Source organism: Monopterus albus, unplaced genomic scaffold, assembly GCF_001952655.1.
Source record: "Monopterus albus unplaced genomic scaffold, M_albus_1.0 scaffold141.1, whole genome shotgun sequence".
Lineage (NCBI taxonomy): Eukaryota > Metazoa > Chordata > Actinopteri > Synbranchiformes > Synbranchidae > Monopterus > Monopterus albus.
Genome location: NW_018128021.1, coordinates 583,783 through 607,176, shown reverse-complemented (window position 1 = coordinate 607,176; position 23,394 = coordinate 583,783). Strand labels below are relative to the sequence as shown.

General features: G+C 40.4%; 1 long non-coding RNA gene across 1 annotated transcript in view; it reads left to right on the top strand.

The window, feature by feature from the left end:
• LOC109968025 (uncharacterized) overlaps positions 1-23,394 on the top strand; it is a 67,454-nt gene that overhangs the window by 40,937 nt on the left and 3,123 nt on the right. The window contains exon 2 of the long non-coding RNA XR_002276040.1: positions 23,260-23,394. This is a non-coding gene — a long non-coding RNA (uncharacterized LOC109968025). The remainder of the gene's footprint in view (positions 1-23,259) is intronic.

Sequence of the window (23,394 nt, the reverse complement as noted above, 5' to 3'; positions counted from 1 at the left end):
TATCTATATATATATATATACAGATATAAATAATAAAAGGGACATTACAGCACTGTAGGTCCCTGGCCCTCAATGCAACACCAGAGAGGAAAGAGACAGGAAAAACCTAGAAGCCTTGAGCTGCAACTCATTATTGTTGGCCTCTCTCTCTCCCTCCATGTTTTCTTTGCCTCCCTTGTCTTCTCCTCCGTCAATGAGTCTCTGCCCCTTTAGCAAGCATCTTCCTCTTTTTCCCAGTGGGTTCCCGCCAGGCAGTGGATCTGCTCTGGATGCTGGCACTAAGCTCTAATTACACCGTCTATCTCACCACAGTGACAGCCATGGCCGAGAAGATCTCTGTTCCCTTGTTTGCTAATCCACAGTAGGGGAAATAACACTTCAGTGAATACTTGCCTCTCACTGATGAGTTTAATTTGACATGTAGCACCATGGAAAGGCTGATGGGAATTCCTAGACTACAACAAAGCAACTGTTGGCATCATTTTACTATCAGTTATCAGTGTATTCTGGTTGTTTTATTATTAGAATTTGTATTGTTTGTGGGGAAATTGTGATATGATATAAGCATAAACAGTAGCTTTCAATATGATGGTTCCACTGACTTTGTTTGCATTGTCAGATGTGTGATTACAGCACAGTCAAAGCAGAAGGACAAGGGGTGTAACAACCAGTCACCTCAACACAGCTGTGAAAACATTTGTAATCATACCAGCTTGTGTTTGTGAGTGTGAATGATATGTACTATATCACTTCCCCTGGAGGGTAGCTTTTCTGGAAGATACACCATCACAATGACCAGTGTGATGCTACAATCTGCAAACAGGGGCAAGATAAATGCGCATGTCATTCACAACCACATGGGATCCCGTCTTCACGTGCCAGAGGACAGGAAAAGACTTGGGTTGTGACAGAGGATGACTCAGTGCAAGCTAAATAGTGGTTAGGATACTGGAAGTCATTTAGGGCTCTAGCCCTTTAGACAGTTGCTGACCTGTGCTGTATATTACAAAGACGACTGTGGGCAAGATTGGTTTGGGTCAGCTCCATCTCCTAAGTCAAGGTGATGTAAAAGAACCTGAGTCCTGTCTAAGTGATGCCCTGCTGACTGCTGACCTTTGTGTCTTTTCCCATCGATCAAGCAGTGTGTGTGTGTGTGTGTGTGTGTGTGTGTGTGTGTGTGAGAGAGAGAGAGTTGGTGGTGGAAGTACTTGTTTGCATGCCAGTTAGTGCATTTGAATGTGTGCTTGCAAGTGAGGGTCTTTGAAGGATCTGTCTTTGTCGCTGTGTTGTGTGACTGAGTTGTGTCCTGCTCATATTCAGTCAAGCACATCCAGCCATGGCCCCAGCCCTGCCTGTGGTGACAGGAAAGTCGTGGCAGTTTAAATCAGTTGGTGGTGGTGTTGCAGTAAAAAGTGCCTGTGCTGATGATAAATCTGTTTGTTTTCTGCCATCTGCAGCAGTAAAAGTAGCAGTAACCCTGATAGACACTAATCCAGGTTCAAACTAACACACTAGCATATAACCCCATGTAAAACCAGAATGTATTGTTTTAATTACCTATTAGACTGTAAATGTTTCATTTAGGTTTTAACTTAAATTTCTTTAAATTCAGGAAAAAATGAAAACCTTTCCAGATTTTATCACTGTATCACATATATCTATCTGTGTGTGGGACATTTTAATGATGCTACTGTATGATGCTTACTTTAAATATTCAAGCTTCCAACTCTGTTTTTAGCTATTGTACATCAAATGGAAATATTTCTGATTATTTTTACATATACAAATTTCCCAAAATTCTACCTGAAATATTTGCAATCTTTGGGAACTTTGCAATAGCATAGAATTCAAGTTAATTTCTTTGAGTTTGGCTGAACAGATTTGTTGTACCCGGTACTTTTTACCATACTGACTCTGAGAGACGAGACAGCCCAAGTAACTACAAAACAGTGCTGATTTATTCCATGAACACAGGTAAAAATTAACATTACACGCTCAGGTATCTTGCACCTCCAAACTGCACGCAGGCAGATGAAAGACCCCCGAACCCAACAGGCCTATACATTATATCCCCTCGGTTGGGCTAGCCCCATACTACACAGAAACGTCAACCGAGACGTCTCTCTCACCAGCTTTGCAGCTGGCCATAGCAGTAGTCAAAACATGAAGCAAATCAATGTGTGTGTGTGTCTGTTGATGAAGTGGTGTGTAGCTAAAAACATTCTCACAGACTTCTAGTAACATGTCGTGACTTAAACATAAGAACATATTATGGCTAAGGCTACAGTTATACACGTCATAATAATAATATTAAACACCCTGTCTGCTGACAGTCATCAACTCTTCTCTCTAGTTATCCTTGACCAGATGTACCCTGTAGTGTGTGTGTCTGTTGATTAAGTGGTGTGTAGCTAAAAACATTCTCACAGACCTCTAGTAACATGTCGTGACTTAAACATAAGAACATATTATGGCTAAGGCTACAGTTATACACGTCATAATAATAATATTAAACATCCTGTCTGCTGACAGTCATCAGCTCTTCTCTCTAGTAGCCTTGACCAGATGTACCCTGTAGAAACTCATAAGCAGGCCTAAGCATTTAACAGTCTAACTAGACATCCTATCTCCACTAAACATTTCTAATACATAAAGTATCTATCCAATATCTATCTGACTAAAAATACCTAACAGATTGAATTTATAAAAATGAAACCACTAGTGTATGTGGCTGAGCTGAAGAGAGTAAAGGAAACACGGTCAGTTTTCTATGCTTTAATTAAAAATTTCCATTTTAAGCTATTTTTATAATTTGGACTCGTCGTATCCACCTGAAACTTGAGAGACTCCAGCAAACAACATGCATGGGGCAAGTAGTACAAGCCTTCTCACTGCTTTCCAAATAAACTTTTAACTAATCTCAAACGGTGTTTTCTAAGTCTGACAAAAGAGAGTCACAGAAATTAGTCCCCTGAATGAAGACTCTTTGAGTCAGGTGTCTGTATAACTGTCATATCTTAATACATAAACAACCAATTGAATTTCTTTTTTTGTTTTTCTGAGAAGAATGGCAGAAAATGATTTGTAACACTTTGTATCACAGATTACAGCCCCAGTCACTAATGGGGATCAGCTTTGCAACGTCTGGGGTATGCCGAAGTGCAAGTCTCACCTCTGGGGGAATTAGTCGTTTTCCAGTCTCCCACAGTGATAACCGTGGTACAGCATCGTGCAACAGATAACAGAGCTCAGACAGACAGTCGGCTGTGTTTATCATTAGTAGAGGCATTCCCCAAGGCTCTGTAATAATCCCAGCTTTACTCTGCATCATTATACAGCAGACTGTGAAGCCCAGCCAGATTATTTCTCTTCTTTCCTCTCTTCTTCTCATCCCTTTCTCTCCACTCTACTTGATCTGCTCCCTCCTGCTCTTTCCTTCCTTCCTTCTTTTCTCCACACCTTCTCCTTTTTCCTGCCTTTTCTCTTTCTTCCTCCTCAGTTTCTCCTCTTTTTGCTTTGGGTGTGTCAGACCTATCACTCTAGGCTGATTTACCACACCCTGGGGGAGACAAAGGTGCAGGAAATGGAGCTCAGAACTCATTGTTAGTGGCCAATGAATTCTTAATTAGGGCAACAAATGGTGCAGTGCCTCAAGTGTGGCTGGAACAATCCCAGAGCACTAGAGGTCAGGGACCAGTCAACCCCTCTTCTTGTGTTAGCTGATTATGTGCTGGACTGTGGCAAACATTCCACAGTGGGTTAATGTTAACGTACATATGTACATGCATGTGCTGATGTGTCTCGTGACAAGTGGATTTAATTGAAGCAGATTTCATTTTTAAATGCAGAAAATATCCTCTTTGCTCTCATGTACACAATGATTGTCTTATTGTTCCACATTGGAAGAGACCCTAAACGTCTCGACTGGAAGCGTTAATGAAGCCACTAACATCAATTCCTCACAACATGGCCATATCATACACACCTACAACACTTCCCCTGTAACCCCTCAACCCCCGACCAATGCAGTCCCCTGCATTAAAACGCAGAAGGGAGTTGCACTTACAGTTTCCCAGCACCCAGTGAGATCAGCTACTGTACTATTTTGTGATCACAAAGATTGGTTTGGAAGAAGACCTTTTTAAAATTAATAGGATTGTTTGTACCCCCTTTGTCTTCAGTCCACAACAGACCTGAATTGGAAATTCCTTCCCTTTTCCAGCTTTCTAACCCCAGTGATAATGCAGTAAATGCTGATCCAAGATCCTCATGTCTGCCTGCATAGCTTGCCATAAGACAAGGCAGTGTCCAGCGGTCATGATATTGATCAATTCCTCTGAAAGTTCAACACAGCTTTACCTTGCATGTGCCACGTTTCATAATACATACATAAAAAGCTTTGTTGTAAAGGGAATAACAAACCCTGTAATGGTTGTTTCCACATTGCCCTTTCTTGTGTTATTTTCCCTGATTTTTACCTTCATATCTATCCCCTTCTCATCTCTTGCTTCCCTTCCTCCCATCTGTCCTCTGAGCCTCATGCTGTACATCAAACGTCCTCTGTCTCGGTGTGTGCTGACAGGCAGCCCACTGTCAAGCTCTCAGGCCAGTCTAAGGGGAACTGAGCCTGTCTTCATGAGGCCTCTGAAGAGACATTGTCACAGTAAATCCTCTCTGGAGGTCGCCCAGTGCAGGCTGCGTCTTTCAGAGAACACACGATAGGAGTTTTTGTCCATCTGTAATGTGTAAAATAAAAGACAGATGGCTGAATCAACAGTAAGCGTTGTATGAGAGAGAACAGGAAATAGAGATAATGTGAGCTTTGAAAGTCCATGCAACAGTACTCGGGATACCATTACATTTCATAGAGAGACAGTATTACCCCTAATCCTTCAGTTAGTTGTCTGTGTGTGGTTGTGTGTGTGTGTGTCTGTGAATCGCATGACTTCTTTCCCCATCTATTATTGAGTGTTCTGCCACACTCTGACAAAGTCGCAGCTGATTAATAAGTAAAGACAAAACCCCAGAGGTCGAGACGAACCCTGAGCAAATGATAAAGAAATAAATTCATTGCAAACAGAATTAAATTCCCCAAAATAATTTGTCATCACTTGTCTCATTTGCCAGCATCTCTGTACTGCTGTCACTGCTGCTCTTTGGTGAGAGCTGCTCTGAAATTAATCTTAAATTTCTTCAGAAGCTTCTCTTTGTGTGCCCATGGGGAGGGCTGGGTGTTGTACATTACATACTGTGTGTATATGTATATATATGTGTGTGTGTGTGTGTGTGTGTGTGTGAGGAGGGTGGTACTAGGATAAGTTCACATTTTACAACTTGCATGTCTCTGCTTGTTTATGAACAATGTGGGATGGAACATCAAGATATGCTAAAAACACAATACTGTCCCACTATATCAGATTATCCTCACACACACTTGCATACACAATCACACACACGGCACTCATGCAGTATACACACAGTGACACACACACACACAGTGTCATCCTCAAAGGCACCCAGGGGCGGCATGGCCGACGTGACAACATCTCTAATGAGCTTGCCTGAGTGGGTGACCCTGGTGCCTGGCAAGAGGAGTGGCGTTGCCATGGAGATGTAGAGGCGAAGGGTCTGAGTCATGGTGTCATGCAGGTATTTTTGAAGGGGGTTTAACACCTTAATGTTAGTTTTAGTCATACATACATGTATGAAAATGCACATATGTTGTTACATTGTAAACAATTATTGTGAGGAATTTTAGCAAACCTGTGGTTGAACTTAAACAACATTTTAAACCAAATTAGATCAATATATTTCCAGCATGGATATGTTTCCTCCTTCTTTCTGTTCTTCTGTAGCACAGCATGGCTTAAGCAGTCTGAGTGAGTGGCCATTATTCTGCCTGGCAGGTCCAAACATGACACATTTAGAGGTTTGAGGTGTATAATGATGACTGTGTGCTCCACCGTCTTTCATCATCTTCAGCAACAGAGAGAGAATGAGTGAGAGAAAGTGAGAGTGAGAGGGTGTAAAAAAGAGAGAGATATGCAAGAAATGCAGAGAGCTCTGGGGTCCTCAGTGTGCTCAGTGATGATATGCAGCATAATGAGCTTCTAGACTGTGCATCACAAGCGTGATGCTCCGCGTTGCCTTGACTGTCAGCAACACCCCCCCACCCCCACCCCCGTATCAGTGAGATGAGGGCCCCTATAATCTCCTTCATCCACTCCATACCAGATTTTGAGGCTTGCTCTGCTGACTTTAAGCTTGCATTTCATTTGTTAGCCTAATGGTGAAATTTGTAAGGAGTTTAAATTGAGGCTTCTCCAGGAGGTGTCATGTGGAGTTGTCAGTGGGGAAAGAAGTGATTTTGCTGCTTGGTGTGAACAGTAATCACTTTAAACTTGGGCAAGTTAAATTTAGTTTAATAGCGGGAGGATGTGTATGTTTCAGTATATTAATAATGCACATAACATAAGTGAAATGCACTGGAGTACATAGCTCAGTTCATTTTAACAATGTTAACTACAACACTTTATTTTTAGGTAATGCTGAATGTGAAGCCACCTTAGATGTCAGTATAATCCCTTAATGCAATGGAATGCCATGCACATGCACAACTACACTAGCAATCAAACATTTGGACACACTGGACACTTACCTGGAAGTTTGCGAAGTCTTATAGATTTTTAGAACATTTTTATGTAATGCATTTACTGTTTGCCCTTGTTTCCTCCCCCAATTAAGTTTTATTAGCCCGGGGGGTTGTTTTAAACCTCTATGGTTGTCTTACTGCTCCTGTTTCTTGCTCCGTCAGACTTCTTTTTAGTGCTGTTTCCAGCTTGTTGCAATCCAAAATGTCACTAGCTGATTTAGTGACTACATTGGTATGGACGGGAATGATGGCCAAACACATGAAAATAAGAGTGAAGTCGTAAAGGAAATCTGATTTATGCTTAAAATAAAACAAGCACATTGACATAAAATGTTTAGTAGGTACATTACCTGTTCACACACACGCACACACACATTTACCATAGAAGCACTTTTTTCTTGGCTTGCAGTGAAGAGGAGCTTCTCATCACACATGAATAATTAAAACTGAAAGAATGCCTTTGCTGTTTTTTGCAGGGTCAGCGCACAGTCAGTTGGAAAGGTCAGGACTGGGGACATTGTTTTGAAGAGGGCAGGGAATGAAAACAAGCTGGTGCTGAGGTACAAAGATGAAAGGGAGATGTGGTGTTGAGATTGGGTGACGGAGGGGGAGGGAGGTGTGGAACACTTGGCAAGGGTTGAGAATGAGGGTTGAGAAATAGATTTACAGAGGGTGGATGGGCTTTGGTGTTATTACTAAAAAGGGATTGATACCTTGGTTTGGGTGATTGGGCTGACAAATCAATCACAACCTTGAGGGAGATTGAAAAGACTTTGGGTTTCTGCCGTAGCATTGCCACCGTGCCTGGCTTTGGAAAAGATGTGCGGTGTGACCCATTTGAATGCATTAGAGTTTACATGCCTCTTTACATAGAGGAAACTAGAAGAATTAGTGTGGGCGAGCACTTTGTGCATGCATGCAAAAGAAAATATGGTAATGTGAGTGTAGGTCTGTGTGCATGTTTTATTGCCTGAGTTTTAAGTGCTGTCACTTTGGCAAGCAGCGACCAGTGTGTTGTAGGAGATTAAGCTTTATATTACTGTAGCTTTGATGCGCTTAGTAAATGATACTATGCTTGGTGAGCTTCTCATTCTGGCATGTCACATATGCATTTTTAATAATAACAGTTGCACTTTGTCATTTTTTTATACAATGGACCTAGAGTTTCAAGCAAATGCAGGCAATTTTATTTGTTTTTTGTTTGTTTGTCAGATGAAATGAAAACACTAGCTAATTAGTGTTAGCTCAGTGCACTGGTTGAAAACTCAGTATCACTGACTTTCACTGTTTTCACTGACTGGTATAAAAATAAAACTAAACATGCACTTTATGGCTACTGACGCTTAAGCTTCATATTCCACTCTGTTTTGATGCTTATTATAGAGAAAACTACTTGAACAAGTAACACAAGGGTCATACTTCTGCTTTACTGTTAGTTTTTTCAAACTGGATGTGTGACTAACAAGACAGAAGGCTTTGAGAGAAACCACTGTAATAAGTAATAAGTTTGGCTGAACTTGCTGGACTGTGTTTGTAGCTTTCTAATCTTATTATTTCATGAGCCTTAAAGTTTGTTCCAACACCCTGGGGCTTTCCCAGCACCCACGTTAGGAAAAGCTTCACTAGCCCATGCAGTAAAAATCTTGTTTTCACAGCAAACCTCTATGGTTTTCTATAGATTCATAAGGAAAATTATATTGTACTATATGTGCTCTGATGATTGCCTACTTGCCTCTGAGTGATGGATGAACTTTTAGCCTGAGTTGTGATCATCAAAATCATACTCCCCAGCAGACAAACAGACTTTCAGATGACCTCAGATTGGTACCAGTCCATGTGTCTCTTCTGCCCACTCTAATCATCAATCTGCTGCCTGGTTCACCAGCTGCTGGCACCTGTCAGGATGAAAGACATGGATTAGAGACAGAGAGAGAACGTGAAAAGGATGCACATACAATACTGACATCACGTGTCCTGTTGCTAGGGAGCTTGTGTGTTTTTGTGTATTGTGTGATGCAAGTCCAACACCACTGTCAGGCCTAGCTGCAGGAACAGTGGGACTAGATCCAGATTTGTTTGTGTGTGTGTGTGTGTGTGTGACTTGTGTGGCTTATATGATTGCATGTGGAGTGTAAGATAGCTTTCCTCTTCTGTGACATTGTTTTGGAAAAGACTATCACTACACATCATGCTCAGCCATAGAGTCAAACAACCTTATACACACACACACAGCTACTCGCACATCGCTCATGCTATTCCCCTCCCTGTTGCATGTCTAAAAATAGATCTTTTTTTCAATGATCTCTCTGCATCTCAAAGCAGCCGGCTGTAAGACAGGCATGTGCACGGGGTTAACTATAGCCCATCCTCGGAAGAACTCTCTTTCTCACCACCCCCCACCTCAGCCCTCACACACAAATATACATGTCCTCAGAACAGCCCATTCAGGGAGCAGATGGCAGCCAGTGTTTGTGATACAAGAGACCCTATGTGCTGTGCTCACTGGGAATCGGGCTCATTGACATGCAGGCAACGCTTCTCCTCCAGTCCAGGAGAGTAAGCTCCACTGTGGAGCGACAGTTAGCTCCCAATATATGATGGCCATATGTTCATTACACCCATGATTTCCTATCACCCCTCTATGCCCTTGGAGAGAATAATATTAGGCTTATAATTAACACACATCATAGTGAGTGTAACAGATCTTGTTACCGACCCAGAGATGTTAGATAAAGACTGAGAAAAAGAGCTCACTCGGATGTTAACAGGTTTTGAATATGATATTGAAGTGAGAAGCTACTTGCCTCATTTTTGGATGTTTGTGCTTATGCAGAAAGCAGCATATTTTTTTCTGACCAATAACTATTTCATTGCATCTATCTTGTCATACTTCCAGCCACCTTGTAAATCCCGCTCTGCTCTCTGTTTGCTTACAACTATACACGGCTTGTGATAATCTTAACTATAGATCCACCAACTCACTTGTTCCGGAGCTTTCAACCATGTGATAACAACTGAAAATGTTGTTTCAGAATAAATGTCTGGTCATGTTTATTGTACTAAACAAAGAATTCCCCCAGATGTGATGTTATAGGTATTTATTTGTTTTTGGATACATAAGTTAGTTCCAATATTCAGAATCAGGGTATTGCTAAACAGAGAGTAATTGTATGTATACTGTATATATTCAGTCTCATGCTTTACATCACCAAGTACAATGTACAACACTTTGTTTTGGTCAAATGATTCCACATTGATTCACTGAAGGACCTCAAAAACATACTAAGGGACAGTTGGAAACGTACTGTTCAAGTAGGTGACATCCTCATTAGCTCCGACAGCATAACGGTGGTAGCGCGGCAGATAAAGAGAAGGTCATTGTGGTGTGATCCCAGTCTTTTTGAGTCTAATAAGCAGACAGGATCATCCAGGGGGGATTAGTAACCACCACCCAGGAGTCTCTTAAACATGTGCAGTGAGCAGTTCAGAGAAACAGGCTGATTGAAGGTACCTTTCAATTTCTACTTGGTTTGTAGAAGGTTGTCCTTTGTATATATCTCAGATTATGGACTGGAGTCTGCTGCTTTCTCCACTTTTGCACAAAGAATTTTTTCAGTTAAATCTATAGTCTTTTTCCCTCTTTGTGTTGTGACTTGTGAGCTGTCAAAACAAAGCACACACAGTAAAGCCCTCCAAATTAGTTGGGCTGTTCCTGTTCACATCTTTTTAATCACCTTATGTTAATTAATAAAATTGTTACCCCTCATAAATTAGGATAATTTGTGTGTGCATGCACGCCTGTGCCCGGTCTGTGTCTTTACACCAGGAGCAGTAGGTGTGGTATGTGTGCTTTAGTCATGGCCATGCTCTAACAAAGTCCCATCTATCACTCTGCTCAGTCAGGCTTCAATTGTAATTGGCTTAGAATAAATGGGCCATGATTTGGGAGCAGAGAGGAAAAAAAGAGAACAGAGTGCCAGCAAAAACAAAACCACAGACAATTCAGTAAACAGACCCCACCTAATGAAGCAAGGGGCACAGGTGAGGCTGCAGACAGAAAGTAGATTGATGTCCTGCCCCTGTACGGGGCCGGTTGTCAATAAAGATACATATGTTACTAAGGCAGGGAGGAGGCTGTGACCCTGAGGCAGTGAGACAGAGTGACACAGCAAAACTGCAGTATTATATTAGATAATATACGAAGAAACTGGTGAAAGTTAGGATAACAATGTAGATGCTGATCGTTTAGAATACAGTACACCCAAGGTAAAACAGCAGATTAATAGATTATTCATGACAAGGATAATTGTATGAAATGTATAAGGTGTATAATCTTACATGTTAGGCTGTGGGAATTTAAGAGTAGCAACATATCAAGATTTTGAAATCCACCTAATGTGCTGGTCAGAATGCTGCAATAAACAGAAACTTTTACTGTGACAGTGACATTTGTCAAAGCATACTGTAGCCGAAGGTGAAAAAAAACCCCTCACTACTGTGTATTCAGAAGACAGGGTTAGGAAAACCAAGCCATCTAAGACAAACCTTTTCCCTTGGATTAGGGGATTGAGCTACTGAGTTTGTGGGAACATTTGTCCAAGGTCAAATACCATGAGGGAAGCAAGCCTTGCAGCAAGCCAAACTGTTCCAGTAAAGGCTGAAGACAAACAGTTAGCTTTTTAATTTAACTTGAAAATAATTGCAGAATTGTGAAAACAGTACTAAACAACAAATAGTGATTGGAAATTTAAAAATATTGAGATGAACAAAGGTATTTTAAAGATGAATTAAGGCTAGGCAAACGTGTAAAACAGTTGTCAAATAATTAGTTGCATTGTTCTTCATGTCAGAAAGAAACAAAGTATCATCAGTAAGAGATTGGCATTGTGTTGATTACACTTTATACTGTTTTTCCCTTTTACTTGTCACCAATCTGTATGTACTATTTGAATGAGGTGGATTTCCTAATATGCAAGGTTCATACACTTGAGGATGCTGACAGAACCTGTCATGGCAGACTACAATTAGGATATTTCTGAGATTCATTTTTGTATGTCAGACATTCTGTGATGTGATAATGTCCTTATCCCATCAAATAAAAGGATGTTCATCTGTACACTTGCACTTCTATATTTTTTATTCCGTTTTGCAGAAAAGGTTTTCATAATGGAAAATTGAGGATCTGAAGGAGAGATGGACACGGCGGATGACACTAGGCATCCCCCCTGTCATGCAAAACGCACACACACACACACTCCCATATACAATCATTCACGCTCTTGTGCCAATACACATCAGCCACTGACAGGGTAGTTGTCAGTCACTGTATGAATCCTGTGGCAGTTTCACTTAAAATCAGACACATAAACATTTGACTTACTAACAAATATCATTGTGTACTGTATGCAAGGATAGAAACAGAGAGTATGAGGATGTATAATGCATTTCTCTAAAACAAAACTGATGGATTCTACCTTCCTCCAGTGGGTTTGCACCAGGAAAGAGATTAACAAATGACCCGAAACACAACAAAACTGACCGCCATCGTTCCAAAGCCACACCATTGTTATTTCTGGTTTTACTTCTTGCAGCATCCAACTTCTTTTTAATTGTAACTTTCCTGAATACGATGTTACCAACCCAGATCTGCGGCACCAAACCGTAGTTGGGGACCTCTGGTTCATGCTTTAGCCCTGGCTCATAGCACTAGGTTGCTGTTTTAGATACTGGTGAGACAAATCCAGTCAGGAAGAATCAAGGAAGTCCAACAAACAAATAATTTAGTTTGAAGCCATTGTGGCAGTGATGTATCTGTTATTCTAGTCCATTCCATTTACCTGACTGAGCTGTACGGTCCAGTACGGTCATTCTGTCCGCATTGTGTAATGTTACTAGTTTAACTACTGTCATCTCAGCTCATGCGACATCTGTTGCATGTTTGTCCATACTGGAAGAGAGATTCCTCCTCTGCGGTGCTTCCTGAGGTTGTTTCCCTTTTCCATGTTAAATATTTCGTCAAAGCCCAAAACAGCGGTGTGTGGCTAGAGGCTGTTGTTTGCTGTATGTAGTGTGAGGTCCATTTAAGAAACTCAGTGATTACATGCAATATGTACAGACCTGATTCATAGAACAACAGCTACAACATTTAAATTTATAGCCTGATGTCTGACTGTAGTAGATGAGGATGTGAGTAAAAGTGATGGATGTGTATGAACAAGTGTTATAATATAACCATACTTTTAATTTTGGCTTCATATTCAGACTATCTCTTAATAGTTCCAGTAATAAACAATACACACTTATTCAAACAACAGCAATATACAAAATGTTGTGTGTTTGTGTGTGTAAAACGTATTATTGTTGTTATACATTTGATGATAAACTCCAGAGCTGAACTCTTGAACCTTTAATAAACACACAGCTTGAAACAACATTCTGTGTGCAGCAGTACAGTATGTATATTTAATTCCCCCACTGAATGCACTCACCAATGAAAGAGAATTATTTATTAGGTCATTTTAGCCCAGTTCGTATCTTGCATGTTAGTAGTGAACAGCTTTTTTATTACTTTTATTATTATCATAACCAGGGCTGTGGTGCATTAAGCTCAATCAAGGTGTTATTTAGATTTGTTCAGAACATAAATCCTGATCCTTTTGTTCTCATGCTTTTATTTATATGGTAATGTTTCAGAAAGAGGCGTGAAGCTGAATGACACTTTTGTATTACACCGAATATAAGCCGTGCTGCGTAGAATACCAACTACTGTATTTGGAAGGGAGGCAGAAAAGGACAAAGCGAGAAACCGCAAAGTGTGTCAGAGCAGACGCCACCATTTCTTGTTGAAATTTAAGTAAAAGAAATTGCTTCAAGAAACAAACCTCAAAGTAAATTTTGCATAGGAAGGTGTTCAGGTTATAGTGTACATGCATTGCTCACAACAAGCAGCTGGGAGGTGATGGGGGGGGAGAAAGAACTGAAAGAGGCAGAGAATACAGAGTCATGAGCACGCATTTCCATGTTTATTAATGGGAACGGGCTCCTTCTCAGCCCCGTGACATTCAGAAGAGCTCCGGACCGTCAACTATGTTTTAATCTTCAGCAGGTGCACAGACAGAAAATACACATGTGGAAATGGGAAATAAAGATTAAGTGGAAAGAATGCTTTACAAAATGGAAACCATAGCAACTTGATGCATTTATAAAGTGACTGCCTAATACGTAAAACAGCTAAATTGGCAACCACTCCATCACACGGTTCTGTTAATGAGCAGCAGTTTCATTTGTAATTCAACAGAGCTATTTATAATAACTCAGTCATTCTGGATTGTCATGTTTTCTTAGCTGAGAGTCACATGGGGCCTCCTCACTCATGTAGCAGAGTGTTCTTGTTGTTTTGATGCGATTTACACTTTACATAACTTCTACATTGAGCCTGTCTGCCTTGGTATTTTATAAGTCCACTCTCTTTGGTAATGTGAAAGAGTTTGAATCCCAAAATGTGTTTAAATCCTTGGAATTAAATTTGTTATTAATGTGTATAGTAAAATTGGATCAAATTTTATAATGTCAGCAGACTTGCTCTTAATAGTAATTATCACTCCCGTCTTCATTTACCATCAGACCTAAACACAGTAGCTTTATAGAATTTTTGAGCTTGTTGTTTTCAATTTTTCACCCATAACTTTGGTGTTTTGATTCAATGCAAGTTCAAAACAAAGGTGCAAATGCTGAGGCTTCATAGAGTATATTTAGCATGTGTTAATAGGCAACTGCTTGAAAGGTTCACCACTTAAAATGTAATATTACCAGCATTGTGTTTATAGCTTTCTTCCATTAAAGTTCCCAGATTAGAATTATTTAGTTGTTTTTTTTGTTTGTTTGTTTAGTATACAGGATTAAGACAGTTTCAAAAATGCATGATTGGCATCAGTGGTCATTTTTAAGAATGTAGAGTGTAGTGATAATTGACTGCATGGAAATGTTTCCATTCAGTGCACATCACATCACAGAACAGAATTGTCTGCTACTGTAAGTCACCTGTAAGTACCCATAACACCATACATGTCTGTGTGTGAATGCTTGCGTGTTTGTGTAGTGCACTATGTTTGCAGTCTGAAATAGCCTCTGGCAGCTCTCAGGCACAGAACTGGGGATGAGGGATGAGGGTGGCATGTTGGACACAGCTGAGCTCTGGCGCTGTTGAGAAAACAAGTAGTCAAAGAGACGTGAAGAAGAGCAGACGCTTCAGATTTGAGATGGGAACTAACCGCCAGGCATGATGTGAATACATGTGTGTGTGTGTGTGTGTGTGTGTGGTGGGGGTGGTGTGCTCCTACAGTTCCCATGGTACCGTGGTGGCAAAATAGAGCAAGAAGATCTTAGGCTCTTCATTTTGAGTCAGCTAATGAAGTGCGAGAAAGCAGGCCAGCAGCTCTTGTTCCCCTCCTGCAGCTGGCAGCCTGGTCACTACATGGCACCGTAGCTTCCTCACACAAACAACAAGCTGAGCTTGTGCAGTTTGCAAACATGACGTGTTACTCACTCTCAGTCAGATGTCATGGGCACTGAATGATACAATGGCCTTTCAACTAGACACACTGCATTTTCCTTATCCAGGGGTGCTGCAGTCAAGCCTGACCTCTTTTGTAGAGAATAATTAAATTAAGTTATAAAAATAAATTTCTGCCCCTGCGCCCTGGCAGTACTGTAGAAAAATGTTTGTTTTTCTAAATTACTTTCCCTTAGGCTCCAGTATAAAGTGGAAAAGAAATGAATTGAAAGTATATCACAGGCTGAGTGGAGACTCTCAGGTGTGCAAAGGAATGACTCAGACATTGTTCCTGATTGAAGGCATCCATGATTTGCCACATATGAGGCCAAGCTGAAGTTTGCATGTGCATCTGTCTGTCCAGAGAGATGGACATTGGGACAGCCTGCGTCATCAAACAACTTTTATCACAAATATGCTCGTCCTCTTCGCTGTTTCCTGAGACTTGAGACCAAAACAGGACATGTACACTGGGACACCAGGCAGTGGGGAGGGGAGACTGATGGCCTGAATGGAGATGTCAGTCCTGAGGGAGCGCTCTGAGCTTTTTGACAGGAAAAAACAGACTGAGAGTGAATGCTTGCTCAGCTGGCAGATAGGGGCACCCAGAGGTGGGTGAGTTGAGAGGACCAGGATAGCAAAAGACGTGCCATCAAATAAGGTCATTCAAACTATGTCAAAACTATAAAGGGGCAAAAGTTCTTTTAAGCTGATGCTAGACCTGCAGTTTTTAAAGGGTGATATGGGCCACTTGCCGTAATTGTACATGCACACTTTTCCTGTCATGAGATTCTTCTCTTTGTTTATGTTAGTTGTATTTCAGGCAAGAATTTGTCATTGTTTTTCATCTTTCACTCTGGCAGTGATGGCACCAGGGGCAATCAGTTGGTGCCACCCCTGGCCACTCCCTGGCTCTGCCCATAGTGGATCTGTTATTCATTTGCCAACAATTTTAATAATTGATACACTGTTGAAGTAATTTATCAAACCAAAAGTGTTAAACATTGGTTCCACAAGTGTGAGGATTTGCTGCTCATCGCTGTTTTGCATTGTTGTTAATTGAGTATATTTGGGTTTTTGGACTGTTGGTTAGACAGAACAATTGTTTAAAGATGTGACTTTGGGATCCATGAATTATGTGCACAATGTTCTGAAAGGTTCCACACTAAACTGTGAATTGAGAAAATTTTGGACCATGGGCTTGCTCACATATACTGTATTGTGCAGTTTATATTCTATATGTACATAGGAGCTTAAAAAGTCTTTTCTCGGTGTGAGGAGAAAGGGAGAACATAATGCAATAAAGAAAGGATCACAATAAATGATAACTGCAGCTACAGGACTGGAATTGGTCATCTATGGCCGCTTCATCAGGGTTACAGGTGTTTCACTGCACCAGCTTTGAAAAATGGCTAAGTTAAACAGTTTTTAAAGCCCTAAAGGTCCTGTAAATTTTCATAATCAGCTCCTTTCTTTCAGTGATGGGACCCTAGGTGAACACAACTTCAGTATTGTATCGTCTGCTGCACCAAAATTTAAAACATACTGCTTTTTTCACATCCGACCTTCTCTCAGAAATTAGGTGTCAGAGAGACACTCCATCTATATGGCCTGATTAACCACACTGAAACACTGCTGATGAAGCTTTTTGACTTGGTTTAGGACTTTAAACTATTAATAATTCAGAATGTTTTGTCTGTTGTTGATTTCTGCTTAATTAGTAACATATATTCTGTGCTTTAGAAATATAGTTGAGATTTTAGCTTTATTCCTGGAATGAACATGTTTGAACAAATTACTATACAAAATATAATTTAATACAGATTGTTTGTCTGTATGCCCGCTGGCTGTTTAAAAAGCTTCCACTGCAGTCTCAGTAATGACTTGGCAAGTTACAAAGCAGCACTTGAGATTCATGAGTTGCTTCTGTAGTATATGCAGAGGACACAGCATTCTATACATGATGGCTGGGTACATTGTTAGTGTGTATGGATGTCTGTATGTGTCTTTGAGGGGAAGGGAGGGAAACTATGCCCACTGCTTTGTTCAAATCACGGATTGCACATGGGCAGAGCTTCCACACAGGACAATCCCTTTCTGCAGTGTGTGGTGCTGCAGGGGAGGACTATGGGGAACAGCTGCTCGCTCATGTCATCTGAACGCAAATCTCTTTTTGAAGGAAAACCGGCTTGTCTCCAGTTGCGCCACCTAAGGCCATAGGAGAGCTCCCAGACCGGCCTGAGCTTGTGCAGCCATTACTGTAGGGGCACGCCACCAAAGTCCTCTTACATGCAAGTGGACAAAACAAGAAATTACAGAAAGAAAAAGCACCTCAAGAAAACTGGGAAGATTTTCTTTTCAGGGTGTTTGTTCCCATACCTGAAATCTAATATTGAATAGAAAAAAGAGGTTTGAACCATAGTTCAGTATTGTTGGGATGTCGTGACCACTGCATTAAGCTGATGTATTTAATTTGCAAATTTAAAAATGCACTACAAACATATCAGTACATTGATAACTAAGCTATGAAAATGCATGGCTAATGCACTATACATCATGATCCAAAAGCACATACAGATATAGAATGAACATCAATGCTGATATTACATCATGCAGTATTAAAATATGATCACATTAAATATAAACCAAAAAGCAAATCAGACTGCAGTGTTTGGTCATCATCTAGAAACATTAGCACAAGATCTAGAAGCTGAAGGAGCTTATAGTAACAGCTTAACAGCTGATTGCTACATAACCCAAACATTGCGCTACAACAACAGAATGCCTCACTGAGCACCGGTGTGAAAAATGTAATGTCAGTCCTGGGAATGTGATAAACCACAGACACCCAGTAAGACGCAACTGTGCAGGCCGCATCTACAATATTGAATTATAATCTGTACTGTTCATACAAAATACACATCCATTTGTTCAAGTTAAGTACAAGAGCCTTGTTTGTTCTGTAGCTACAGGACACTGATCACTGAGATTTGTATTAAACAACGCCTTCTTTTAGAGCAAAGCTCAGAAAATGCATCTTGTAACAGAAAGTGAAGTGAAACATGTCACAAAAATATGAAGTTCCTGATTATGTACCAGATTCCCTCAAAGTAAAAAAGATAAAACAATAAACAGTTGTATTCAACAAGTACTGGAAAATTAGCCTTTTCTAAATATAAGATTCAAATGGGCTATTGAGAGTATACTTAAAAATTAGCTACTATATATAGTGCAGTAATTTACAGTATCAGTATTGGTTTAAACCCACTCTGCAACTTTGTTCAATAACTGGTGATGCTGCCATTGTGCAGCCAAGTGTCTGACAAGCAGAACAAGCTGATGCTTTGTGTTTCTATTTGTGCAAACCATATATTATAAATAGACAGTTGGATACATTCATTTTTTTAAGGAAGGTGGAGTGATTTCCAGTCAAAATCCGCATGAGATGATCAAGATCAAGAAGCTGTAAGGGACACAAATGGAATTATCCCACCTCCCTGCAGAAAATTGGGTTTTAAGATGAAATGACTTGTAAAGGTGTAGAGACAGGTATTTTTTTGCAGTGTGAGAATATAATGTAAATCAGCTGAAGTCAGGAGAAACGGACCTTCAGCAGGTAAAGCCGTCTGTTTGCTGCCGGTGTATTGATCTTAGAATACCATTAAACAATTTCTTTAAGGATTCCACTACATCAGCAGTAAAGCTACCGCACCTTCCTCTGCCCTTGCTGGCCTTGTACAGGCCCCTCACTGGTCCTGCCATCCCTGTAAGGATTTTTTTTTTGACTTGCCACTCCCTTCATAGCTGTTCTAACAGAGAAATAACATCTTGTTAATTATGATATTAAATTGCGGTGTTACCTTTGGCTGTAAAGACAAGTTGGCTTGAGAATCAGAAGCACAGTCAACACTAGCTGTATGCCAAAGCCTGGCTTCCAGGATCGATCTCTCAAATGCTACACTAGCTGCGCCAGAGAAATTAATGACACTCGTACTAAGATTTCTTCTGATCAATTGGAATTTTATGCACACATTTCAAGTGGCTCACAGCTAAGACATCATCTGGCACACAGAGCTGGATTTCTGGTTTCTGGGGGAGAGTTGTTTTGTGTATTTGTGTATAACTTGGTGGCAATGGAAGGAGAGTCTAAAACAAGATTTCTCAGTCTAATTAACGCCTCATCAACAGCAACCAACATGTTTCTACACAGATTTCCCAGCAGCCCTGTTTTTATTTGAAACACTGAGAAATGAGCAACTCAGCATGTGTGCTCAAAGGCTTATGGGAAATGTGAGTAGAGCATATGTGTGCGTTAGTGTGTGTGTCTTATCAGTCATCTTGGTCAAATCTGCATTCTGACACACTATCGGGAGGATTTGTGGCTCATAGCTGATGGGCAGCTATGCTACCTTCTGCATCATGTCGCCGAGATGCCCTAACCACATTTCAAATACTGCACACTTCGCAACTCTGCATTTCGTAAAAGCGCAGAATCAGATTTGAGAGCTTTCTTTGGGGGCTCAGTGAAAAGCCCACCACATGAGTCACAGCAAAGAGGTATCACATCAGAATAAGAGTAGGGGAGAGGTAGGGAGAGAAAGAACAGATACACACTAAGGCGTGTGAGAGAGGAGATGAGAGAGGCTGTGAAATGGCAAGGGATGAGAAGGGATTAAATTCTTTAGCTGGGGAGGTGGGCAAGAAAATAAAGAAAGAAAGTCAGAAGAAGGAGAAGCAGAGATACTCACAGAAAGTCAGCTGAGAAAAAGCAGACAGAAATGTGTGCAGTTCATGCAGAGTCCAAAGGTAAAGCACGATGAGCTAAGGTGGAGGATAATCAAACTAAGCAGCAGCAGCAGTGGAGTCAATGTCTCCAGCCTGCAATGTGTAATCTTACATATCCCATGGGATTTAGAAACATCTGAACTCACCGTCAAAGATGTATAATTTATTTCTCTTTGTTTGCATTTCATTATTAATTACTTTTTTATAGCAGCAGCTTCTTCGTTCATCTGTCTGCAACACAAACAAGTGAAAAATTGTTGCTTTCATTCTGCAACCACAAGTCTTAGCAGATGGGTATTATCTTCTGTCCCCGTGAGCCTCTATAATACACATTAGTGATTCATGTTCTTCTTAGTGTGTGATTGCATTTCAGTGTGGGTAGATGTAAATTAATATCTATGTACCATTGCCTCTGTCTCTTCCATTTTTCTAAGCACTCTACTGTACCTCCTTTATGGGTAGTCCAATAGGCTGGCCAGCGCCTCTGTGTCCGATTAAGACTTGTCAGCCATTGATTTTTATTGGCCGCGTAATGGTGCAGAACCTAAACATTTATCATGGTCGATGGGCTGTGTGTAGTACAAGCTATTAGGGAATGAGAGAAGGAGAGTGGATGTAGAAAGTTAGAACAAGCAGTATGTGTCAGAATGAACTGTCATCTCTGGAGGGAAATAAAGATGTCACGAGCAGGAAATTGTTTAGTGTTCATCTTTGCTGCAGTGTAGTCTGTCTGCTTTCTGTTAAATACAAACTCATTTACCAGAGGAAGCTGGCGCAGTATGGAGAAATGCTGAAGTATTCCAGAGATTGTGGTTTACAAATGCTGTTTCGAACAACAGGAAAAAAAGTGCAGAACAGAGAGAGTATAATCAGTAAAATGCAAACAAGGAAGGTTATCTGGTCTCATTCTGATTGTTTCACCCCAGCTAACTCTTTCTTAACCCAACCTACCTGGCTAAAACGAGGAGGAATACATTTGTTTTGGGGTTTGAATGCACTGTGTCCTCACACAGGCGCTGGCTGTCCCACTGTGAGCCTCTGGTTGACAAATCTGTGTATAATCCACTAATGTTCTTAATCCTGGGGTCACATTAAAAAATGGATGAGAAATTAATCTGCTGTCAGGTTTGTCAGGTATATTTTTTCAATGCCAGCACTTATTTTCAGCCAAATCCTTCTGTATGGGCCAATACGGCCCCGCAGCCAAATCCCTCTGTACGGGCTCTGTCAAATTCTCTCTGTCCTTTTGTCCTTGCACCGTGACGGTTTCATTAAATTGGAGAAGTTTAAAGACAAAACACCCAAAGCACAGATCACATATGAAAGTTTGTTCCTCTTTGAACGACAAACTCTAAAACAGGGCGGTAAGGAGGAAGAGAAACTTTTGTGGCTGGAGACAGAGAAAACTACTTTATAGCCGGAACAGAATTGATTGTCTTGCTCCTGTGACGAACAGAAACTTCAAAACTTGATCATACTGCGCAAACGCCTTACTGTCTCCTCCCCCACATGGTTGCAGACATAAAGTGCATTTTGTTTCTATGTCTGTCATATGTGCCTGTGCCATGCTATAGCACATGAATACATGCTGCTGTAACCTAGCTAATTTTATTGCTTCTGGCTGAGTGGATCAAAACAAGCTGCATGCAGTGTTTTTATTTCTCATTTTAAAATGAGGAATAGTTCATCTACATTTTGTATTAAGTTTATGCAATGATTATTATTAAAGGTCTTTTTTTATTGTGCCTATGATAGTTTCAGCACTTTACGCTACTGTTCCAAATGTGTGAAATAGTTTCACACACAATTGTGGCTTGAGGTTTGAGGTATTGTGACCTAAACAAAAGTCCTGTGCTGCTAGACACAATTTAAATTCTGCTGTTTTTGAACTACTTTGAACCTGCTTCGGTTAGACGAAACCTGTGACTTCGCTATCCTGTACAGCAGTGGAAAAACAGAAATCAATTCATATGTGGTGCAGGGAGCTTTTGCTGAAATGGAACAACCTGCCTGCCTGAAGAATATTAGATTACATTTTACTCACTTAAGACCAAACTTTCTTTTTAGTGCCTACATGGAAATACTAACTATTTCTATTGTTATGTTGTGCTTTGTGTGGCATTTGTCTTAAGTTATAGGCATTTTGTTTTTTTGTGTTTCCTCAACAAGTTGATCTGTGTTTGTGTAAAATATCATTACATTTAAATTTGAACTGATTTCTCTCAGCTATTGAAAAAGGAGCTGAGTGTGCACTTTTTTTTGGAGGTGGATAATTTTTTTCAAAACAAAACAGTCTTTTTTTTTTAAGAACAGCAACTGTGTACCATGCATCTTTATGGATTAATGTGCAACATACACTCACCGGCCACTTTATTAGTCACACCTGTACAATTGTATGCATTTCAATGCAACATTTCCACTTTAACATCTGTGTTTATGAATCCTGAAATGTTTCAGTTCAGGTGTACCTAATAAAGTGGCTGGTGAGTGTATGATCTTTAACAAGACTTTAACTTTACTCTGAATGAAGGTGAAGAGTCTTTCTGAAGAGGCCCTCAGTCTTTGAGCTGAGTGTCTTTCTCTCCTATACTATATGTCCAGAGAGTTCTTTAATTTAAAGGTGCCTCTTTGTCAGTGATTCACATTAATCAATAGAAATATGATTCTGAAAAACTCCTGCCTTCACCTCGAGCACCTACAATCATTTCATTGTTTTAAATATATGAATCTGAACCATGTGAATGTTTCATACTGCCAGCCAAATCTTCTGTATGTCGCCTCTATCCTGGCTGTCATGACTACAGAAAATGCAGACATACAAGTACAGTGTAATCTCCTCTGAGCCCTGCAACACTCACATGATGTAAATTCATGAGAGCATGAAAATACCCCAGTAATTTTAACATTTTGCTGGAGTTTAAAACAATGTTGAATGAAACTTCTAAGGCTACATAAAATATAGTGTTTGAATTTGAACACTGTACTATAAATAGGGCACATAAATGTTTTATATTTATTTATTTTTTCTTATCTGTAAAGATTGATTTATAATTTTCCTTTTTTTTGTGGTGTCTTGGAGTGAATATCAAATTCTAATAGCGTAATAGCTCTGTAGTAAGACACATTAAGGCTCAGTTGAGTCCCTGAAAATGATACAGATGAGCAGGAGAAGAAACAAATGGAGACAAAGATGCACATACACTGCATTGCATCACAGTGAAGTTGACAAATGTATCTTCTTTCTTCTGTTCTTTTTTTATTTTGAGTGCAGGGCCAAAGGAGAAATCTCAGGTCCCTGCTGAGTTGCAGATGGATGTGCCAGTGCCGCTGTTCTTCGATCCCACCCAGCTTTGCAGAGTCATCCTTCATCATGAAGAAACCAGCCCTTCCCAGATCACCTTCAATG